This window comes from Polyodon spathula, chromosome 5, assembly GCF_017654505.1.
Source record: "Polyodon spathula isolate WHYD16114869_AA chromosome 5, ASM1765450v1, whole genome shotgun sequence".
NCBI lineage: Eukaryota > Metazoa > Chordata > Actinopteri > Acipenseriformes > Polyodontidae > Polyodon > Polyodon spathula.
Window position 1 is genome coordinate 14,023,543 of NC_054538.1, and position 25,600 is coordinate 14,049,142.

Below are 25,600 nucleotides of genomic sequence, written 5' to 3' on the forward strand. Positions count from 1 at the left end.
GTGGTATCATGATAAAAAAGTCACATGAATTAAAAACAGGGCCTATGTCCAAGAGAGGCATTTCAGGAATCTTGCAGAAGGTTTCAAATGACTTACATAGAAAACAACTTCAACGTTAAAATAAAATGTAGGTTATATGTGGTTTTCTGCAGTTGTTCTTAATCTTAAAAATCTTTTTTTGAGGTCAGTTATGTGTATGCTTACTGTTGTGTGGCTTGAAGCATGCATACATGCATGTAGAACAATATTGTATTTCTAAAATGTCTTTCTGTTTCGGGAGAAAAAAGGTCTGGTTGAACTGTATAGAGCGTGCTAATGGAGAGCAAAACCCCAAAGACATACTGGGCCAGATTTACAGTACAAAGGCCTTTACGCTGATCGTTACACCGGTTCTTTGTGAAAGAAGAAAACAAACTGCTAATGTTAACTTGTAAGAAATAACAAAGGCAAACCTCTGAGTCTTTAAAACAATCTGTTAAAGTTTTCTTTTCTTAACAAAAAAATGCAGCAAATTTCATAGTAAAATTTTTTTAAAAAGACAAATATTATCCGTTTTGTTCTGAAGATCACTTATAAAAACTATTTTTATAAAAATATTAAAGGATTGCAGCTTTACAGATGAAACCAAGTTAGTGCATTGGCATTCTTATAGAAACCTGATATTTGTGACTGCATAATGCATTACCGGTATGTAGCAAGCTTGAATTATCTGCTACTATTTATTAAACATGGATGTCTGCTCATTAATATTTTAAAATGTTTTGTAAGCCCCACTGATGAGAAAAGCAGTTTTTCAAAGAGTAATCTGACCACTTAAATATAATTTCAAAGAAAAACTATGTATGTGCCAGGTCATATTATGCAAAGACCTTTGCAGAAACCATAAATAATACAATGAAGCAGAATCTGTGCAATAGTGATATTATATTTCTTGGGAAAGGATTGTTTCTGCAGGGAATATACTGCTAATACTTTGAATATGCCAACATAAACATATGTCTAAAAAAATGTACTGTAATTTTCGAAACAAGATTGACCCTTTTCAAATGCTCAGTCATACATTCACTCTGTTTTAAATACAAAAGGTCTTCATTGAACAAAACATTGTACATGCATGTACAAAAAAAGTCATGAGAAAGAATGCCTAATGGACAAGTAAACAAGACAAATGTGGGGCCCCTTACTTAACTTGCAAAAGGTAAGTTGGCAAGTTTAGGTTTTTGAATGTGCAGAGGATGGGATAAGTTGGATATATTTCAGTACACCATCTTGTACATTTGGCAGGAAACTTTGGTTGTGGACATTGATGTCATAAACAACCTTGCTGCTGAGTCTCATTCATTGGTGAATGTTTGTGCTTGTGAAGTCTCCACGGAGAACCTCAATTTATTTTCTAATTTGTTATTTAATTTTATATAATGCAATATTTTAAGTCAATGCGTTGTGTTTTGGTGTCTCTTATGGCAATAGAAATGTTGTTATTGCAATATGGGCCCAATTTTGAACCAAGTGCAAACTATAATTGTCCTGGGTAAACAAATATGTTTAATCATAAAAAAACTTACAAGAGACAGCTTAATCTAGGATTACACAATCCTTATAAAGGCTTTTAAAAAGTGTCAAATGACAAAACAAACAACTGGGATATAGATAACTTTCTATGAACTGCTGGCATTAAATAACTATACACAATATCATAGTTTTTATTACTTGGTATTATTGAAAGCCACAATAAGGATAGTGTCATCACCACAATGAAAGGTGATCCTATAGTCAGTTGCAGAAAGGAACAGTTTAGTTGTTGTTCTCTCTGATTTTTTTCTTTTGACTTTGCACTTGACATAATTGATATAGTATTGCAAATCCATAAACAATTACTGTTGGATCACATTACAGTCTTACTTTAATCTTTTTGCTTGCAGTCACAGTATTAAACTGCAATGTGTAAATGTTCTGATCCAATACAAGGACCATCCAGACATACAGATTAGATCATGTATTTGCAACAGTTGTTGAACTGATGTTGCTCATAGTTATGCTCAAACTACCTCTGGGACTTTTATCTAAAAATAAGATGTGAAAAGTGTTTCAATATAGCTGCTTGAAGGTTACTGTTGCCATCAACACCAGCAGATTCATCTTTCACACCCAAACTGAAAATATATTTGTCAGAAGAAGAATTTAATAAAGTAAGGGTTTAAAGTACCAATAAAATCCAATGGAAATTCAATGGGAAAGGTATTTTCCATTAGACAGAACCTTACACAATTTGACTAAAATGATGTATTGTGTGGCACGATAAAGGAAGACTGTCTGTAGAAGGAAGGACAAAGTCTCCCACAATTCTTTTCAGTAATCCATCCAGATCATCCGTTATGGCAGCATGTGAAAATGGGAAAGCAAGGTACTTATGAACTGCTGACTCTAAACTGTAATTGAAAAACCACCTAGAAAAAAAAAACTAAAGAAAAACATTTACAGACTCATTCTACTTATAGCCCTCAGGGGGATCGCATAGTGCCTTAAATTTGATGTATATGTTTTGAGTTGTAAAGTGTTGTCCTAGTTCAGGGAACTACCAACAGATAGAGATTCCAAGTTGCATTGACCTATTGGTACTGAGAGACAATGATTGTATTCATATTAAATAAACACTGTTGCTGTTAAATTAACCCAAACACTGCATGCAGAGCATGAGTTTTTTCTGGTCCTGTCTTGCACAAGCTACTCCTCTAGCACTGTCCTGACATGATGAGAGTAAAAGGCAGAAATAAAGAGGGTGCTTACACTATCAATAAGGCTGGGATTATATTACAGTGGTCAAGGGTAAGGCTACGAGTTTAGCATAGTCATTTTGAGTACATTCTACGGGCGAAGAAAATAAATAAATAAATAAATACATAAATATTTTTTTTTAGAATTCATGGAAAGGTCACCAAATAATGTCGTTTTAGCTACTCCAACATACACAAGAGCTTTTAAATAGTACACCAAAACCAATAATATAAAGACTATTGCTTTTCACTACTGCCTTTCATACTGCAACCATTCCATCCTACTAAATTGTCTTGAAAGCACAGTGGGACTGTCTGGCCTTGTCCTATCCTGGTTGAAATCTTATCTTTCTGATAGGTTTCAGTTTGTCTCTATTGGGGAGGTAAAATCATCATTATCGGAAGTTGTCTGTGGTGTTCCACAGGGCTCCATTCTAGGTCCCTTGTTGTTTTCATTATATATGCTACTGTTAGGTGACATTATCCACAGACACGGAGTGAACTTCCATTGATAAGTGATGATACCCAGCTATATTTGTCCCTATTGACAGGAATTTCTTCTGCCTGGGTGATATTAGCTACTTGCCTTACAGACCTCAAGCATTGGATGCCACAGCATTTTCTACTGTTGAATTCAGATAAAATAAAGGTTATGCTAGTGGGCTCACAAAACCAACTAAAAGGAAATGTGGGATTACATGAGCTTGATTCTTACAGCCTCTCATCAAAACTAGAAACTAAGAGTTTGGGGATCATCTTTGATCTCTCTTTCTTTCATCTCTCATTTGAGACTCATATTAGGGAAGTTACTAAAGTATCTTTTTACCATTTGAGAAATATAGCCGAACTTAGACCAATTATTCTGTATCAGATGCTGAGAGGCTAATGCATGTCTTTGTTTCATCTAGAATTGATTATTGTAATGCGCTTTTTTCTAGTGTGCCAAAACGTGTGGTATCGAGCTTATAGATTGTTCAGAATACCGCAGCTGAAATTCTGATTAAAACCAGGAAAAGTGAACACATTACCACTGTTTTGGTCTATTTACACTGGCTCCCTGTGCAGTATAGAATTGATTTTAAGATGTTGCTGTTAATTTACAAGGTCCTGAATGGATTAGCACCTAGTTTTTGCAGGAGTTACTGACCACGTATCTTCCAAACCACACTCTGAGATTACAGTATGCTGGGCTGCTGGTTACTCCTAGGGTCAACAAAAGCAACATGGGAGGTAGGGCTCCTAAATTATGAAATGCTCTGCCTTTGTTTGTCAGGGAAGCTGGGACTGTTACAGTTTTCAAGTCAAGATTAAAAATGCACCTTTGTAAAATGTCTTTCTTATCTATTGGGTTTTACTGTAACTTTAAAGTTGCTGCTTTTGTATTATTATGTGTATATTGTTATTTACATGGTCTGATTGTGACAGTTGTATGTATGACATACTTTACAAATATATTGTGGTTTGTTCTTTTTTTCTGCTATGTACTGTACAGTGCTTTGCGATACTTTTGTCTAAAAAGTGTTATGTACTGTAACTACATAGCTACATGTAAATGATGCGTGCATGCACAACCAAACAATTTACAGATACTTGTAGATTTCTATTTTCAGTGCATGACATAGGTACTACATTTTTAAAGAAAATTAAGGAATTGACGGATCAAATGTGTTTTTACATCCATTTCCAAAATTTCACTGATATTTGTTCAAATTCACAATTTTCACGATTTCTGTGACCTCCGTGACGAAATGTAGCCTTAGTCACAGGTGTCACATATTACGTGACTTTACCATACTTGCAGTAATGATGTTGAACTAGCTCTGCTGTCTTATTTTGCAATGTAGTCGTTCACACTTTAAATCAATTGACAGTGCTGAAAAAAATTAAAACATACATGCAGTGCAACTCTACTGCTCGATTTTGTCAACCTGCAAAAATAGTGTTTGAGGCCATTCCACTGTTTGAAGACAACTGTGTAGCAAAGCGTGAATACCGTGCTTACTACAAAATTGTCAGTAAAATTAAATGCGTCACCTTTACCAGTGCTGGAAAAACATGGAAACGAGATTCCCAGCTCTTGCTGTAATTGCTGACAGGACCAATAAATAGGGTTGATGCAGAAAGATCATTTTCTGCATACAAAGATGTACGTTGGGATGACCGGTGCTCCATAAAAGCATAAAACCTCTAAATGTACAACATGTTGTATCAGAATAATATGTAAACAAACAAACAAAAAGTAAAATAACTGCAAACTGAACAACAGCAGAAGCAACAAATGCACACAGAGACATTCTTTTTGAACTTCAAACTTTTTTTTTTTTTTAAAGGCATGTAAACCTACAGTTTTTGTTTGCTGTAATTTAGATTAATTTTCCCTTTTCCCTCCTTAATAGACAGACTATAGTGCTTGTGCACTACTGTATGACCTTGTGTACCTAAAAGCATCCTCTAATCACTGATATAGATTTTGTGTTTATGTTTATTGGGTTACAGTATGTTATTACAGCCTAACACACACACACACAAAAAGCATTTACCTTGTCCTCTGTTGCACCCTCAGCAATGTAACAATTCCACTGCCATTTCTCAGATCAAAATTCACAAATGTTAGCAACAAATAGTTGGTATCTCTTTGGCGTCTTCAGTCCTGCTGGCATAGAGCCTGCAACCTGATATATAAAGAGGGATACAGTTTAAGGCCATAGGGAGAGACTTATAATGCCTATTCTATAACTGTATCACTGGGACTAGTAGCAGATTCAGCTTTTATTGTGTCATCCAATTTAGGTATTATATACAGTATTATATTTACTAATATGAGATCAAAAGAGTAAGTGTAAACCAGGTTACCATGTTACTGTGTTAGGTAACATTAATCACCTAAAAGAAAAAGAAAGAATTATTGAATAAAGATAAACACTTTCTAATCGAAAAAAAAAACATGATACAGTACAACTCACCTGAAAAACAGCCATGGTATTCAGAGGATGGTAAACAGGATATATCCATAATCCATCTATCTAAATCCATAATGAAAATAGTGTGCTTTATTTATCCAGCTGAATTGATATCACAGCACATAGGTCACCTTGTGTATGGATGTTAAGGGTAATTCACTGCTTTTTATTCAGGTTTTAATAATTTCATTCTTAAAATAAGTATTGCATTTATCAGTATTCATAAAATACTGGTTTGGTAAAACATGTTATATTATCAATACAATGTTTGATCAATAAAAGTTCTAAATCATGTGCAACACAGAAATAAAAGTAAAGTTGAGGTGCAAGATAAACAGAAAGCAATTGCAATTTCAACCAGCAATGTGGAAACTGGTGTGTATAAAACAAGCAAGCAAGTAGCTTTGGTACATTTTTAATAAACAGACAGCACAAGCATACAGGTGTTTTGGGAAACATGATTTCACAATCTGAGTATCTTATCCTAACTCGTATCTTATCCTTCCTAGCTTTATGGGTAGAATGTTGTTGTATAATTCAGCTGTAGATTCTTAAACAGACAAGCACATTCACAGCTATTACCTTGTTTAGTGACTGCACACATCACATAGTCTAGACATAAAGGTTTTTTGTGCCTCATAAATATGAAATATCTGTTTACCTTCCTTGTACATGTTCAGATTTAATTAATTTAGGCAAGTAAGAACAACTAAATGGCAAGTTACAATGTAGACTCTAGGAGTTACTGCAGTTTTGTCTATTAAATAAATGCTGCCTATGCTGGAAGCTATTGTAAGTTTACTTTGCATTGCTTGTAACAACTACAGTGGTTATTTTGTTTTTAAGGGATATCTTTATCAGTATCTCTTAGGCAGGGGCTTCCCACAGGCGGAGGTTGGATGCAAACTCAGGACCTCCTGTTCTGAAGCATAGTGCTGATACCCTGTACGAAAGAGCTGGCTCCCTTGCAGCAGCTGGTATTGGGTTTATGTCTTCAGATTTGATTACGTCACCTACCAGACCTGACCCCCACCCCGTGCATGCTACACTCTCCCCTGCCAGCCTCAAGTTTGCCTTCGGATTTGCTCACCAGGCTACAGGCTTCTAAGTGCATTCTCGGGTACCTGTGTCCACTTCTGACACCAATGTGGCAATCCTCAGTTCCCACAAGCAGGTGTTTCTTATAGGCAGTGGTGGGACGTGAATCCGAGACTTTGAAGCATAGTGTTGATTCTGCTCCACAGAAGAGCCGGCTCCATTGCAGGAACTGGTATTGGGCTTATGTCATATTTCATTGTGTTACCTACCAGCCTTGACCCTTACCCCTGTGCACACTATCTTTATTGCATGTCTGTTGAGCCAGTTGTGTTGCCAGTTAGTTATAAGAAGGTTGTAACAAATTACTAACCCTAAAAAATACAGTAATTCTAATTGTTTTCATCATACCTAAATGGAGGGGTAATACAAATTTCAGAACCATTCAAAACCTCCACAGTGGCCACTTCTTCTTGTGTTTCTGTAGCTCCAAGTCCTGGTCCACTGATCACAATTTCCACTCCAGTCTGCCAGTCAACATGCTCTATTAGGACTAAGACGTTGGCATTCATCATCGCTGGAGCATGAAGTTGTGTAAAAGTCACATTGGGAACACAACCTATGGTAAGAATACAAAATCCTTTATATGAATCCCTTCCACCATGGAAATAGATACTGTATTTAAGAAAAGTTTATTTGCAGATTGTAATTATTTACCAATTTGTACAGATACATTAACTGTTTATTTCTCATTTCTGTTTCTACAAAATTTTATCCTGGAATTATCAGCCAAAATGTATTTCTATGAATGATAACATATTATCTTGTGTCTCCAGCTTTAAAAAAAAAAAAGACCAAAGATGTATGCAAAAAGAACCAATTTGTATGTTTTTCATTTCTAGTGAAAACAAAAGTTCTCCTCTTTACTTTACAAGAAAGGCACACAATGAGATCACATGTTTTTTTAGCAAATGATAATATTTGAAACACACCTCTTCCAAACACTGGATATTTGCATTTGAATGCAGTTCTACATGTACTGGTATACAGGGCATTAATGAAAGACGTGCCTATACAACTAAATAGAACCAATTCATCTGTGAATATCAATTATGTTCGCTGTGAGATTAAAGTTTGTGAGTCAGATGTAATTGTATTTCTCTGGTTTTAATTTCATAGAAATGAACTACATTAGAACACATTGTGGTTCATGTCATCTTTTTTTTTCTTTATCACAGTTACAGATCACTAAGTAAACAAGGTGGGACTTTCTCAGAAATTTTTTTGTTTTTATTTGTTTTTTATCATGACTAAGTCTAATGTTCCATGGCTACGGCTGAGTTAAAACTGTTTAGTGTTCTTTTCAGAAGATCACTTTGATATGATAATGTGACAGCAAGGTCCCAGAATTCCCAGTGAGTGGCACCCCAAGCTGGGGTGGTTGGTACAGATTCAGGGGTTTCAATGTTGCCTTTGGCTTTAGCTAACAGAGCTGTCACTCAGACCAAGCCACTCGTAAACTGCTTGCCAGTCAAATGTCAGTTTAGTAGGAGGCTGTAGTCAATCCATACAGCAAGATATTTTGACAATGTAATTACGTCCTTGTACTAAAGGGGAGGAGAGTATGGTTTGATAGAGTGAGGTTTATCGATTCCTTGGTAGAGGAAATTTATCAATGTCGCTCACTTAGCTCCAACATGCTCCCTCAGAAATTACACTTACTTTCTGAACTACAACTGAACACTCAAAGTTGAAAGCCCTTTCAAAATGTACACTCTGTCCTTTTCAAAAGAATTGGATTTGTGGCAAATAACAGTTTATTACAAAGCATCAATATGTTTCATGAAGACAGGTTAACAAGAACCTTTACGCCTGTGAAAAATGATGAGTGGTCTTTCATGTGTTTTATATGAGTTGTATATTACACAATAGAAAAGAAGAAAGTCTGTCACTGTTTTAATACTCTATAACAACTTTAAAACGAAAATAGAAAAACAAGTTGACATATAGAACATATTTTAAATTAAATACATTTCATGTCTAACTTCACTGTTTGTTAAAGATACAGATGAGAAAGTAGACTTGTTGCCATTTTGTACATATTTACAGTCTCTAAACTTGGATTTCAAGCACTGCAACATGACAAATACAGGTTGAAAAGCATTATATGAATGGTGAGAAAAACCCATCAACATGATATGTACTGTAGTCATTATTGTACTACTGTGCTTAAAACAGATAAAAAAGTCAGCAATCAACACAATCTATGCACAATGTCTGAATATGTGCACTGTCAGCAAGTCTTATTATGGACTTTATTTGCAATTGATCCTTGGTTTACCTCTTTCTATGTCCTTGTCTTCTCATCTGTTATGGAAAGAGCTTGTTTTGATGGCTTCTCATTCAACTTAATGAGCTGTAAATGCCCCCAATGTAAACTGAAGAAAGTATTTTTTTATCACAAGATAGGTGTATATACAAGCTTGAATGCAATGTGCTACATTTGTAAAAGGGTGCAATATTTTTTTATCTTATGAAATATCATTTTAATAAAGCCCACAGTTCTTTGAAATTGTATCATTCACATTTTTTAAGAATTAACACATACTGTACAGTACAACATTGACAGTTTTTGACATCTCTATAGCAACCAACTGGGCACTCAAAACATTCCAACAAAACACCTGCTTAAAACAGTTTTAGCAAAAAAAATCATTCTATTAATTCAATTTACTAATAGGTCTCAGATGTGAGTTTTAAAGACAAGTAAATGTTATACAAATCTAGTATTTTCCTTTAGTAAATTATATGTGTGTGGCAGATGATGGCTTTGTGGATGACATCAGGCCAGGAAGAAAATCGACACAACAGTAGACTGGGGTATGAAATGCGCTGATGCGCGTATTTATTTATTAAATAAAATAAAAGGTTTAAACAGAACAAAACACTTATACAAAACAAAATGGCACGTTGGCCAAAAGAAACAGACACTACAGCAAACAAACATTGAACAAACAAGTGTCGTGCTGGTCCAAATCCAGCACGTGTAGCAATTATATACAGTACATTATATGCAGGTTTATATACATGTGACCATCTCCAAATTAGTAATAATAAATTAATCAATCAATCTGGAGACGGAATGTTCTGCACAGATTTAGCATGGATGGAGAAGTTTAACCCCGTCCATGCTGCAGAAACAACAAAAACAAAACATCGTAGTTTATACAAATTAATCAATACATTTTTAAATAACAATACTAAATACAAAACATAATTTGCACAGGGACATGGTGCACCCCATAATAGGTTATCTTATCTTTTTTTCAAGTTGTCGGTTACTGTGTCACTTTTTAGGTCATTTCCCCTCAGCAGTTTTTAAGGGGTCATTGGTTGCAACACATGTCAGTCATTAGGATGACAGAAAATAAGGAACTAAAGGGGTGAAATGACCATGGAAGTGCATGACTAACTGAAAGGGCTGAAAACAGAGCTCCTTTCACAATTTTGACTGGCGTACCCCAAAAATATATGAACCTACCCCTGTATCTATGAAGACTTGGGCAAAAACACCTATCTGTGATTATGCAATACACTCATTTGTTTTTGAAAAATTATACAGTATAACACAGTTTTCACATTTGCACTCCATTTACTGGTAATGTAATATTTATAAATATAGCTCAGCATCTTTAAAAATAATCACATTCAATCTGCTATATCCAGTTACAGTACTGCAAATTACAATAGGAATGATGATGAACCCTTTAATTTTAAGATCATTTCATGACAATTTCCTGACATGGATGCCCAGAGCACTGAACTCCAGTTAACAGCTTTCTTGAAAACTATTTCAGATTCAAGATATAATAGGAAACATTCAGTAGCAAAACCAAGTGTACAGTGCTCCACTGAAAGCTAGTAACAAAAAAAGTACTGTACATACATCCGGATACATACAATAGGTTCCTTTTATAAGATTTCAGATATAACCCATTTTATAATGAAAAACCTACAGTCTGAGTGGGTAACACCAATCACTGCCTGGAGTCCTTTTTCTGTAACACAAGAGGAGTATGTGAAAGCTAACTTGTTTAATAAATACATGAATCATGGGTCATGCCAACATGCATTTTGACATCAGATGTCCTTAGCATTTCTGTTTACCTTTCTTTTCATATTGGGGATAATGCAAACCCTAAAATGTCAGTTTGATGATGTGTCACTGTATAACGGCCAATATGGACACACATTTAAATAAATAGATGTATAGATTGCTTTACATATTCCCACATTTTCAGCAATAAGTGAAGGGATTAGGAGAGTTACAACAGAACCTTCATTGAATCAGCAATTAGTGCATTCCTCCTGTATTCACTATACAATGTTTGAAAAATGTTTACACATGCTGTGACCCCGATCGTTTATATACAAATAAAACACAGTAAAACAGATATCAAAGAACTTACAAAATCATTTTCTTATAGCAAATAGTTTGACTCCTTAAGAGAATATCTCAGGTGGGTGAGGAAGATCTGTGCTCTTCTAAAACATGGGGGGTCAGGACTGTCGATTCTGAATTCTCCGCAATCTGATACCAGGGTGTAATGAACGTGAAGTGTCACACTCTTGTTTTGTTAAATATCATTTTACCAAATGTGAATAAAACATTTTATTATTATTATTATTATTATTATTATATTATTATTTATTATTATTATTATTATTATTATTATTATTATTTTTATTTTTAATGCATTAGCAAAATTGTTTGCCTACGGTATTTAAATTTCTTCAGAATATATCACTGTTTTTCAGTCAATTAAATTGAATTTGAATTAAAACAAACAAAAACAAACAAACAAACAAATAAATAAATAACCATTAGGGGAAATATTATAATATTATATAAAACTCGTGGACTACATGCATGGGTTTCCTAACTTGAACACGATCAGCCACTTTCTCTGCTTTATCATCACACAGTACATTTATAAAATACAGTGCTGCAGACAGAGTTGACCTGCTGAGACACGGTGACTTTGCACCATGTATTAATTTTGCTTACCTAAACACCAGACATTAGCTGTATTTCCTGAATAACTTAGCATGTGGACCACCCATGTACTTGTGTTCTGATCTATTTTGCGGTCATATCATTTGCGAGCAGTTCTGCTCGTTTTAAAGATATGTAGCGGACACAAGGGAACTGGAGGCAAATAAACAGCTGTTGACCCTAAATTTGCACTGTTTTGTGATCACAGTTCAAAGTATGGTCTTGATCTAAATACTGTTTCTAGGTCCTAAAACCAGATGCGGTAATACTAGAACTGTATGCTTTTTGTTATAAACATATGTGTTATTAATGTGTTTCATAGAATTACATTATTGCACAAATCTGTAAACCTTTTGGGAATTTTAAAGTATCAATTTTCAGGATTTATAGGCAATTTAGCATTATCTTAATTCATCATCAGCATCTAATAATTTTACAGCTTGAAATATAATTGATTCATATATAAATATAATAGCTTCAGTAAAACACAGTAGCATGTACTGTAAGCAGAGTTCGGAATTTTACTGAAAAAAAGTAACTTATTACTCACTGCTCTTTTCTTCAAAAAAAAAAAAAAAAATACTGCCCTTATTTATTACTTAATAAAAAAGTAGCACATCATATCTTTTTCTCTTGTCTTGTCCTGCAAAACAATTGTTGTGACTATTGTTTATTTTTTAACTACTGTATATATCTGGTAATTAAATTATTAAATTTGTCAAGCAGGTTTTTACAAAAATAAAAGTTTGCCACACAAGGTAAGCACTAGTCTCACTAAAAGAGATGTCCCACTCCAGGAACCTACTACATGAAAAAACCCTCTCTATACTATTTGGGATCAACATCCCCTAAACTAACCTACCACTGTTGCCCTCAAAGCTCCGGCCTCCCAGTAACTCCAGGTCGTTGAGACGGTCCTGGCTGAGCAGAGCTTTCACAGGCATCATCTTGCAGTTGAAGGGTTCCGCAGTAGTTATCCTGCAGAGCGGACACTCTCCCCTTCAATGTAAACAAAGGTTAGAGTAGGTATTTTAGCCATGGATATGGAAGAGGTTTTGGAAGACATATTAAATTGTGTTTTCCATGAAAAATACATCCAAATAACTGTAAAATGTATAAAACTGTGAAATAAATAAGGGTACTTAAGAGGAATACAAATTCACTTATTTTAAGGTGTTTTACGGTATTTCTGGCTCAAATGCAAAATCTAAAATATTGAAAATGTAAATTATGGGTCATGTGCCTTCCCAAAGTGCTAAACAATTGTTACAATAAAAGCATGGTAAAAATCAAATGCACTCAAAACTGTATTAACGTATTCCTGTGTTGTATGTATTTATGTAAGGGATTTTATGAGAACAGCAAACAAATAAACAAACAAATAGAAACATGTGAGTTCCACAATAATAATCCCACCCTATGGGTTCAACCTTTGTTCAGTAAGAACTGGCTCATTTCTATTTCTAGTGTGTATTGTGCAATGAGTTGAGAGGATTATTCATCCTTAAAGGCCATCAATCAATCTATATACCATAGAGCTTTATGGCCTTCTGGTCCACATGCACCCATTCACTATCTCTGAACTAGCTACCCTCCACCATCCTTTGCTAAAAATCTATACCATAATAAAGATTGTGGCACATACCTGTATGGTAACCCCTGTGTCCTCTCATTGCGCTATGAGTTTCTAAACCAAAACACTAACGATGTTATTCTACATAACTCATGTTATTTTCTATAGTGCTCTTTCATCTGCACCACAAAGATTAAATAAACAGAGCAATAAACATTTACAGAATCAATGCAGCAGTCACAGTGCTATGGTGCAGTACACTATTGGGCTATCATCAGGAAAATATAATCAATGACATACATGTACAAGTCCCAAGACTTGCTGGAGGAAGTGTTAGAGTGTAACGCATTACATGTAATGCATTTTTGTAATCTGATTACATTTTACAGTAACTTGTAACTGTAATGGTTCCTTTCAAAGAGGTAATGAAATGTGGTAATGGATTATATTGTCTTACACGGTTCAACAGTCTGTAAGACAATGTGTGTGTTGCATTAATGTAATCAGACCCAGTGATGTGTTCTCCTCAATAATTTGCTCCTCACGCCCCTCCCCCAAACAGAATCTCTCGTCCAGCTACACACTCTCTTCTCATCAGTCGGTGCCCCCCCTCTCCGAGGAGAAAACTATCAGCTCAGCTAACTACCTCGACTTCTCAGTATCTCCCTTGACACGGCCCACTTCAAGGCCCTCCCCCCACCCCACCACCATACGACAGGCTGAACTGCATCTGCTCGCTCATCTTCCATTCCAGATCAGAAGCACCATCTCTATACAGGATTTTCTCCTTATATGTCTGCTTGTAACATTATTGAGGGTTTCCACTGCAGATGCTGGTTCCTTCAGCTCATTTGCTCCCCTGCCTATTCCTCCATTCAGCAATATGTCATTTAATTAAATTCATCCAGGCGCAATCTCCTCATCTCCACCCAAGACTACAAGGCTGTAGCCCGCTCCTCTGCGATCGATCAGTCACCACCTTCAACCACATCTCCCCTTTCACCCAGGACTGCACACTGCATTACTTTTCCATGGAAAAGACAATCTATCCCTTGTTTAGGTACAGCAAGTGCAGCAGCCAGTCAATGTGAACCAGCTCCTCATCAAAAAAAGAAAAATAATAAATGATCCACCACAGTGGAGTCTTATATCCATTCCTCTCTCCATGGTTTTTATTTTGTCCAACAGAATAGTGCAATTATGCCCCTAGGACCACCAGAGGTTTCCTCCAACAGGGTTTTTTACTTCTCTAATGAGTGGTGGGATTAGTCATTAATTCCCCATCAGATTATTAAAATAAAGATCTATTTTCTATTTCTTCTCCTTTGCATAGTTGGCACAGTTGTGGGGAACCAGGGGTCCTCTTATGCGAGCAATTGAAGCCAACCTTAGTGGCCCGGCCTCACTGGCCTCGTCCTCAGCAAGGATGTTTCTATCATTAGCCAGAGGGGATTCTCGGCCAAAACTATCCTCTCTTTAATTTTCTCATTTCCAATGCTTACTCTATTGTTCTTCTTGCCCGTGCCAGTCTCCCTATCTAGAAAGCAAGGCTTGTTCGCAGCCTTGAAGCTTAGTCATGCAGACTCGACTCCTCAGAGGTGGCTCTTTAAGAGCTGGGGGGGAGACTGGCCCCCTTTGCGTGTTTATTTATTTTTTCTTCTCCAGTTGCTGCCTGCGAAGGAAATGAAGCTCACTACTCAGTCTTGGAAGTCCGGCCGTGCCAACCTCCCTCAGCACAGCCAGGGAGACCTCTGCACTTCATCTTTTTGATTACCCTTTGTGAAAGTAATGCTCACTTCCCAGCTATGGAGGCCGGTCAGTTCGATCTCCCCTCCACGAGGGCAGCTCTTCACTAGCCAAGGGTAAACTCTGTCCTCTTTTTTAAGTCACAAGCCTTTCTCTTTCACTATGATGTTCTTCCTCCACACAGCCCGTTCTCCTGTCTCGGGAATGATTTATTTTATATTCTTACATTACAATAGAAAACCTATTAGTCTATCCTACCACAAGGTTTGGTGTAGGATCAAGCATTCATACTAATATAGCAAGGGAACAGACAGGCAATGCAGTACATTAAAGTATTAATATACATACAATGAGACTACAGTAGCAAAAATAAATGAAAGCTGAGAAAGCTGGATCCAGAAATTAAAAACAACAAAAATCTCTATTACTTTTTAAAAGTAACTTTGCCAAGTATGGATACACTTGTAATGAATTGTATTAACACACATATATATACATATATACACACACACACATATATATATATATATATACACACACACACACACACATATATATATATATATATATATATATATATATATATATATATATAAGCACTTTGCAATTCAGTTTGTAAATTGCTTAACCTTCCACTAAGACAGAAAGAAAATGCTGAAATTACTTATTACAACTAGGTAAGAAATGACCTGCAATTGACCTTTTTAGGTCAATGAACAATTACAATTAACATTTTTCCACAAAAAAAAAGATCATGTATATATTGCTTTAATCATTACAGAAAGAAAAAAGAAAACACAAGAATTGATGTATTTATTTATTTTTAGATAAGAAACTTGGTTAGGCTATTTGATATTTGCGAGAATACACTTATCTTAATTAGCCAGTCAATTAGCCTCCAACCTGGTGCCCAGAAACTTCTCATTTAAGTGAAAACATTCTGAAAAAAACTGCCCCCCCCCCAAGACAAAAACTAAACAAGAAACTCCAGAAGTTAAATTAAAACAATCTGGAGAATGAGAAATACCATGTAAATGTGTTGGACCACCCGCTTTCATCTCGAGGAGGGGGATTGTCAGTAGGCACATGGTCTCGAGCTTCTGTACCGTGCTGAAACAAAGGGGTCAGCACACATTTTTGTGTATTTTCAGGAGTGAAGAGTTTATTTAGAAACCGGGTGGGCGAGGGATCACATGAAAAAATACAGCAAATGTAAGGTTTCCCTTGCTGCATCCTTCTTGACAGCAAAGTTATACAAGGGCACATCAACTCTGCTGGTCTCCTTCATCAACAAAAATGAATTTGAACATTGTACAGTGCCAGTTTGTTTACCTCATTTGGTACGGGTGAATTTGAAAGCATAAACACTGCTAAGAAAGATCAAGTTAAGGAGACCAGAGTTTGAATGTAAAAGGAAAAGTCACTTTTCATTGCCTGTTTCTTTCTTTCTTTTTTATTTTTTTACCAAGCACTGTTAGCACTTACAGCATTAATGTTAAAAACCATACACTGTACATGTTACATAAACAGTATGTTATAAAATTAGGGACCAGTGATCTTCTTCCATCATGTTAGTCAGGTTCACCAGTTACACTACTATACACAAAATTATAATATTCAATACTGAGCCTTCAATTATTAGATTTATTTTAATTGTTTGTTTTAGTTTTTTCTGTGTTTGTTTGTTTGCTGTTGTTGCTGTATTTTCCTTAGTTGGAAATATTGCAAGGTGCTTTTCAAATTCTGGTTATTAATCATTCAATTCCATTGTTTTAACTTCTTCTAAAATCGTTTGTTGTCAGTTGTCACCAGGAATCTAATGCTTGTTTAGAGATGTGGTGTAAAGCCTCTATTTATTATTGTATATGGGAATGCATGTGTCTCTATTTCCGACATAATAACCCCTATACTGAAGTAATTGGATTAGTCAGTCCCCATGTTTTTCCAATCCTTCAAGGCAAAATGTTGCCAAATTAGTGTCAAATCACTATGGTTTCATGAGTGTTACCTAAATGATGGCTCTGACCACATTAGATATGGGTGAATGGGAGAGGGACAGGAACAAGATAGACAAACTTTGTATTAGAGCATGAGACATATTGTCTTCAATGTTGACAGGTCTTATTCACAAATACTTAATGACCCTTGTATGTCTACTTATCCATGAAGCCTTGGGACACAATAATGTTTACCCTCCTACAAATTACCATGATATGCATAATGCATAATGATTTACCATACATTATTTCCAATGGTACTGTATATCTTAGCAAGTTTATCTAATTGAAACAGTATGAATCAATATAAACAACAAGCAGAAAACTTGGTAAAGTGTAACTCATAAGCCATTAGTAGCAGTGTAAAAATCACACTTTATAAAAAACAACTATAAAATGTATTATGTATAGTAAAATGCATTATCGGTAACACCCTTTTTAAGTTATTTTAAAATAGTGAAAAATTATAAATTATTTCAAAATGTATTAACCAACAACAAAAAAAAAAAACCTCAAAATACATATATGAAATATGAACAATTGTCTGTTTTTTAACAGTAACTGAACCTTATAGATGGATTGTCTCATATCAATTAAATAAAATGTTACCACATTATTTGGTGTGCTATGAACACTCTTAGAAGATACCATTCAAGTTCATTAGTGTAACATCTTAACACAAGTAAACTGGTAATTCAATACTTGTCTACGCTATTGGTCCATTATTCCACAGCTCCTACTGGTAAATATGTCCCTATTTCTGTTTAGAACTAAGACGGTGTAACAAGACACATGTCTAGGTGAGAAGGTTCCCCAGCCTGACTGCTGGTGCCTAGTTGATTATTTGAATTGGATATAAACTGACCTGACCTCTGGGTTTTCCCAGAAGTGATCACATTTCATCTCTTGCCCGTCTGTTGATAAACATTTACATCAATAATCATGATCATATGCAATAATGTCTCTATCAAGGACATTTAAAGACATGTGCTATTTCACATTAGGAATATGATCCTTTAAATTTAGTCCAGGTATTTCAAGGGTACTGATTTTACTGTTACAAAATTTGCTTGAAAAAAAGAATAAAAATAAAGATATTATCCAAAATGCTAAACCTTGCGTTATACGTCTTCACGTTTGCTACAACTGCTTAAAAACGCACCTGTAAAATGTAAATTACTCTGGCTTTTCTGTTCCGAACCACATCATGGATCACTGTGTTACCGGTTTGACAATTTGGGCAATAATCCTTCCACTATCAGTGCTCTAGAGAGGACATTTTGAAAAGAGCTTTGAAACAGAGTTTAAAGTTAGAAGTGTAACACGTTGTCTGGATGTTAACAATTAAAAGAAAAATGACATGTACGTTATTTAAACAGTTGAAGCAACACATGGGGACGTGTAACACTATATATAGTATAACCCTGCTACTAACTCTTTAATTAAAATATCCTCTACTGACAATATCACTGCTACTGTAAGCCTCAAAGCAAATGGTAACCTCAATCTAGTAAATATAATTCATGTTGGCACCTAAATGTCCTCACACTAGGCTACTATATTATTATCATTTGTTTATTTAGCAGACCCCTTTATCCAAGGCGAATTACAGATTCTAGGGTGTGTGAACTATGCATCAGCTGCAGAGTCACTTACAACAATGTCTCACCCGAGAGACAGAGCACAAGGAGGTTAAGTGACTTGCTCAGGGTTACACAGTAAGTGAGCCGGGATTTGAAGCGGGGACCTCTTGGTTACAAGCCCTTTTCTTGAACCACTGGAGCACACAGCCTCCTGTAACTCATCAGTGCATGACAAAGACAATGATGCACAACTGCAATGCAGTCTATATTCACATCCATCACCCACTATTGCAAGTAAGCAATGGGTAAATGAGTGTGGCAGCTATGTTCATGCATACATTCGCCATGCATTCTGTTGATGTCGGTTCCTTGCCAGGATCTTGCAGGCTGTAAGTATCATGTGATGTTTTTTGGAAACATGTTCTACCACTTGAGTAGTAGCTAAATCATATCTATCCAAACATGCCTCTCCAGTCGTGCCCACCAGGGTGCAAGCACCACAGTACCCATTTGTGGACATGGTTAGAAAACAGTGTGGTACAATTCTGGAAACCTGTGGAGTAAATAATTTTGCTTTCAATACAAGTTTCCCTTTCAATTTTTTATTTTTTAATGTTTCACCTCAACCTCGTACAGATTTTTAGTGCAAGATATCTATATATTTTGTGCAATGTGGATAGTACAAACTAGTGCATTTACACAGAGGGTTTTACCAGTTGGGATAAGGGCTGCTAAACATTATGTAGATATAATATAGACATAAATAACATTTGGTGCATGATTCAAAATATCATTATTTATCTTAAAAAATGATAAAGATAAAAAAAGGTGATACCCACAATAAGATTTATGCAAAACAGTTGACCTAATTGCAAGTTGTTAAGGTCAATTATCATGACATGGATACTACATTTGCAAACCAAAACGATGGACTGTGGTATTTCCAATAACAATTTCACATTGTTTCCATGGCTTTCTCATCCACATTGAATGAGGATTGTCCTAGACATGCATGCAGCTGTATTCATTGTTTCTAACGGTTTGTAACTTACATTCTGTGTTGTTTTCTGCAGGTCCTTGTATGGCTTCAATAATATTGGATGCTGACCATTGACTTGACCCCCTGGGATCTTTCAAGAAGCTGCTTGATGAGATTCTGGGATCAATACGCTACTAACAACCAAACAAGAAAGATGGGGTGAATGGCCTCCTTTTGTTTGTAATCTTTCTTAAGTTCTTATGAAGGAAGTGGATATGACTAGTATATGTATCAAGCAGAATCCTCTGCCCTCTTTCCACTATGACATTGTCGCCATCTTGTGGTAGGTTGCATCTTAGCCAGGAAGAGTTCTGGGACCATACTGCACAAAATTCAAATTGCTCTGAAAATAATCAATAAATAAATAAATACATCAATAAATAAATAAATAAAAGAACCATTTTTAACTGTTAGAATAAAAATATTTAAGCCAATGTGCACAGTTTTAGCTGAGATAAGGATGTTTTCTTTCAGATGATTATGATGGTTATAGACCGTCGTAAACAGGGTAAAAGAGTTAATACAGAACAAAACAATCACAAATAAAAAGTTGGAGGCCAAACTTGATCTCAATTTTGAAGCAGACTGAATGTGTGTTACTAATAGTATACCAGATATGATTTTCTATGTTGTGAGTGTAGACATTTAAATTATAATCTGTACTTAAATATATGAGGTGGGTGGCACATTCAGTTGGATCCCAGACTTATCTTTCCTGTCTTCAGTTGACGATGCGGTGCCACCCTTACTTATATCATCAACACTGTTGCCCCGCTTACAACCAAAACCATCAGAAAGATCGCAAATGCCCATGGTACACCATCGAACTTCGATTGCTTAAGTCTGCCTGCCGCAAGCTTGAGCGCAAGTGGAGGTCATCTGGACTAACAGTTCACAGAGAGATCTGGACTGACCATCTCGTTAGCTACAGGTGTGTGCTTGCCGCTGCCAGGGTGCAGTACTTCTCTGAAATCATAACTATTGGACCCAGTAAAACTAATGTTCTCTTTAAAACCACTGACCAAATACTACATCCAGCCACCAACAGACCCATCTTCCTCCTCTCCTACCTGTCATGATTTCTCTTCTTTCTTTTCTTTCAGAACAAAACTGACAACATGCATGCAGTCTGTTGTTTATACTGGATGCAGTGGTGTCGCAAACCCAGTCACTTGTGGTGTCCCCCAAGGATCTGTTCTTGGGTCCCTCCTCTTTAATATCTATATGCTTCCCTTGGGTCACCTCATCCACCAATACAGCCTCATGTTTCACTTCTATGCTGATGACACCCAGCTCTACTTAAAACTCGACCCTGGAAGCCCTTCTGCCGTGGTCATTGAGGCCTGGATGTCTGGAAATTGTCTTCAGCTGAACACTAGTAAATCTGAACTCCTTCTAGTAGGATCTAAAACTCAATTTAATAATCTCAATATAGCTGCCCTGAACCTTGGAAACTGTCTGGAAATGTTTTCCCCCATGATACAAAGCCTTGGTGTATTTCTTGACACAACCTGTCCTTTGATGCCTTTGATCTCCTCCATAGTCAAATCTTCCTTCTATGATCTTTGAAACATCTCCAAAGTGCGTCCCTACCTTTCCCTACTGGATGCGGAGATACATTGTCATGCATTTGTCTCCTCTCGACTCGACTACTGCAAGTCTCTATATGGTGATCTCCAAGTGTGCACCATAAATCGACTGCAACTAGTCCAGAATGTCGCTGCCAGGATCCTTACCAGATGTAAAAAACGTGAACACATCACCCCCCATCTTGCCCAGCTGCACTGGCTACCTGTAAAGTTCAGGACTACTTTCAAAACTCTCCTGCTCACCTACAACGCCCTTCATCATGCAGGTCCCGAGTACCTCCTCAACCTGCTGACTCGCTATGTCCCTGACCGCAAGCTGAGGTCCTTTGACTCCGGCTTGCTTGTTATCCCCAAGCAAAAGTGCACTACACTTGGAGAATGCTTGTTTAGTTTCATGGCTCTGACTCTTTGGAACTCTCTCCCAGCTTTGGTGTGTGATGCTCCCACCGTCGCTCGCTTTAAATCATCTCTGAAGATCCACTTTTTCTCTCTTGCTTTCCATGCTCTTTAAGCCTGATATCTGCTAATAGCTGCTGTGTTGTTGCTACTATTTCATGCATTATGCATTTTTCACTGTATTGTAATATGCATTGTTTTTTTACTGTATATCATATATTGTGCATTTCTCTGTATTTAAAGTATTGTAGTGATCTTGGTTAATGCAGGCAGGTGCATCACACAGGGTGAGGCAATCCACACATAGGTAGAGGACTGACGCAAACCCGGGACCTCTCGCACCAATACCGCTGTACAAAAGACCCGGCTCCTTTGCAATGCACTCCCCCATGCATGCTACACTCTCTCCTGCCAGCCTCAAGTCCGCCCCGGACTTAATCACCAGGCCACAGTCTGACGAAAGGAAGAGATGGACAACATGCCCCACATGTCATCCAGTTCCTATCCAGTTTTAAATAACTTTAACATAACCGAGGCAGAAGTATTAAAGGGACTAGGAGCTCTTAAAATAAACAAATCCCCTGGGCCGGATGAGATCCTCCCAATAGTACTCTGTGGCAGGCTGGCGAGTGGATAGAGGCCCAGAGACAGTCTGCAGTTCAAAAAAATAACAATTTTATTATAAATAAACAAAAATAAAGTGCACAAGGGCAAAATAACAGATACTCAAACACAAATAAAGCAAAAACAAAACTCACAAAAATAAAGTTTCCAGGCTGGGCAATGCCTTCACTGGATTTAGAAAATTCAAAAAACCACAAAACAAACACCAACCTGCTTCCTCAGCTCCCTTCTCCCCAAATGAGAAGCAGAGGCCTCCTTTTATATCAGGTGGCTGGGCGCTGATTGATCGTTAATCAACCTAATCAACTAATCAACCCCAGCCACCTGAACATAATAAACCCAGGCAGGTAGGGGAAGTTAACCCCATCCCTGCCAATTTAAAGGGCAGAGCTTTGCTCTGCCACACACCTCCCCCCATGTACAACGTACACTGGCCGCAATCGGCCAACTCCCCCCTTCCCCCCCCACCCCCCCCCCCCCTCCCCCCAAGAGTCCAATTATGTCCCTTGGGTGGGCTGTTATGGTGGGTGGTGGTGGGCGGGGTTGATGTCGGAGCCCCCAAGCCTTCTTTGGTTGAGGGGGCCCCGAATCTCCAAGGTAGCACGGCGACGGCGGCCCGGCTCCCTCTGGTGGCGGAGGCGGCGACGGCGGCCCGGCTCCCTCTGGTGGCGGAGGCGGCGACGGCGGCCCGGCTCCCTCTGGTGGCGGAGGCGGCGACGGCGGCCCGGCTCCCTCTGGTGGCGGAGGCGGCGACGGCGGCCCGGCTCCCTCTGGTGGCGGAGGCGGCGACGGCGGCCCGGCTCCCTCTGGTGGCGGAGGCGGCGACGGCGGCCCGGCTCCCTCTGGTGGCGGAGGCGGCGACGGCGGCCCGGCTCCCTCTGGTGGCGGCGGGCGGCGGCCCGGCTCCCTCTGGTGGCTCTGGCGGCGGCGGCGGCCCGGCTCCCTCTGGTGGCGGAGGCGGATCCTCCTCCCTCTCTGGCTCTGGGAGCGACGGCGGATCCTCCTCCCTCTCTGGCTCTGGGAGCGGCGGCGGCTCCTCCTCCCTCTCTGGCTCTGGGAGCGACAGCAGATCCTCCTCCCTCTCTGGCTCTGGGAGCGACGGCAGCTCCTCACCCCTCTCTGGCTCTGGGAGCGACGGCAGCTCCTCACCCCTCTCTGGCTCTGGGAGCGACGGCAGCTCCTCACCCCTCTCTGGCTCTGGGAGCGACGGCAGCTCCTCACCCCTCTCTGGCTCTGGGAGCGACGGCAGCTCCTCACCCCTCTCTGGCTCTGGGAGCGACGGCAGCTCCTCACCCCTCTCTGGCTCTGGGAGCGACGGCAGCTCCTCACCCCTCTCTGGCTCTGGGAGCGACGGCAGATCCTCACCCCTCTCTGGCTCTGGGAGCGACGGCAGATCCTCCTCCCTCTCTGGCTCTGGGAGCGACGGCAGATCCTCCTCCCTCTCTGGCTCTGGGAGCGACGGCAGATCCTCCTCCCTCTCTGGCTCTGGGAGCGACGGAGGCTCCTCACCCCTCTCTGGCTCTGGGAGCGACGGCAGCTCCTCCTCCCTCTCTGGCTCTGGGAGCGACGGCAGCTCCTCACTCCCTCTCTGGCTCTGGGAGCGACGGCAGATCCTCCTCCCTCTCTGGCTCTGGGAGCGACGGCAGATCCTCCTCCCTCTCTGGCTCTGGGAGCGACGGCAGATCCTCCTCCCTCTCTGGCTCTGGGAGCGACGGCAGATCCTCCTCCCTCTCTGGCTCTGGGAGCGACGGCAGATCCTCCTCCCTCTCTGGCTCTGGGAGCGACGGCAGATCCTCCTCCCTCTCTGGCTCTGGGAGCGACGGCAGATCCTCCTCCCTCTCTGGCTCTGGGAGCGACGGCAGATCCTCCTCCCTCTCTGGCTCTGGGAGCGACGGCAGATCCTCCTCCCTCTCTGGCTCTGGGAGCGACGGCAGATCCTCCTCCCTCTCTGGCTCTGGGAGCGACGGCAGATCCTCCTCCCTCTCTGGCTCTGGGAGTGACGGAGGCTCCTCCTCCCTCTCTGGCTCTGGGAGCGACGGAGGCTCCTCCTCCCTCTCTGGCTCTGGGAGCGACGGCTCACCTCTCTTTATTGGAGTGACCGGTGGATCTCCCATGTCTACCGCCAGGTAATTAACCACCATGAGGGCAACCTCTGGGAAGGAGGCCGGGTGGTGCTGTTCCTCCCACTGTTCCCACCTCTCCCCATCTCGACGCCACAGCGTGTTGATAACTATGGGGAGATCGTGGACGAGGTCTGCCTCAGGGTGCATCAACCAGTCCCAGATCTCCTGGGACGGTGGTGAAGGTGGTGGTGCTGGAGGTAGTGGGGTGGCCCCTGATGCCCGGGGTGAACACGGCACCTCTTCCTGGGCCTGGTTGTAGGGGCATCCTGCCCAGTTGTGGCCGTCCTCCTCACACCGGCCACACCAGTTTGCCGGTGGCACGTCTGGGCAGGACCGCCAACGATGGTCCTCCTTCCCACACCAGGAACACCAGGGGAAGAGGCTGGCCGGGTCCTCCAGCGGTGGCTGCAGCAGCTTACATTTCTTCAGCTGCTGCTTGTCCTGCCTTTTCCACTGTCTGCTCTTCTTTCCCATTTTTTTTTTTTTTCAAAAAAAAAAAAAAAAATACTGCTCTGAGCCTCTAGGTGGCGCTATCCCACTTCTGACACCAAATGTGGCAGGCTGGCGAGTGGATAGAGGCCCAGAGACAGTCTGCAGTTCAAAAAAATAACAATTTTATTATAAATAAACAAAAATAAAGTGCACAAGGGCAAAATAACAGATACTCAAACACAAATAAAGCAAAAACAAAACTCACAAAAATAAAGTTTCCAGGCTGGGCAATGCCTTCACTGGATTTAGAAAATTCAAAAAACCACAAAACAAACACCAACCTGCTTCCTCAGCTCCCTTCTCCCAAATGAGAAGCAGAGGCCTCCTTTTATATCAGGTGGCTGGGCGCTGATTGATCGTTAATCAACCTAATCAACTAATCAACCCCAGCCACCTGAACATAATAAACCCAGGCAGGTAGGGGAAGTTAACCCCATCCCTGCCAATTTAAAGGGCAGAGCTTTGCTCTGCCACATACTCAAAGAAATGAAAGAAGTAATTTACAAACAGCTAACCAAGATCATGCAGCAGTCTCTTGACACAGGGGTACCGACAGACTGGAAAATTGCAAATGTAATACCGATCCACAAAAAGGGAAACAAAACTGAACCAG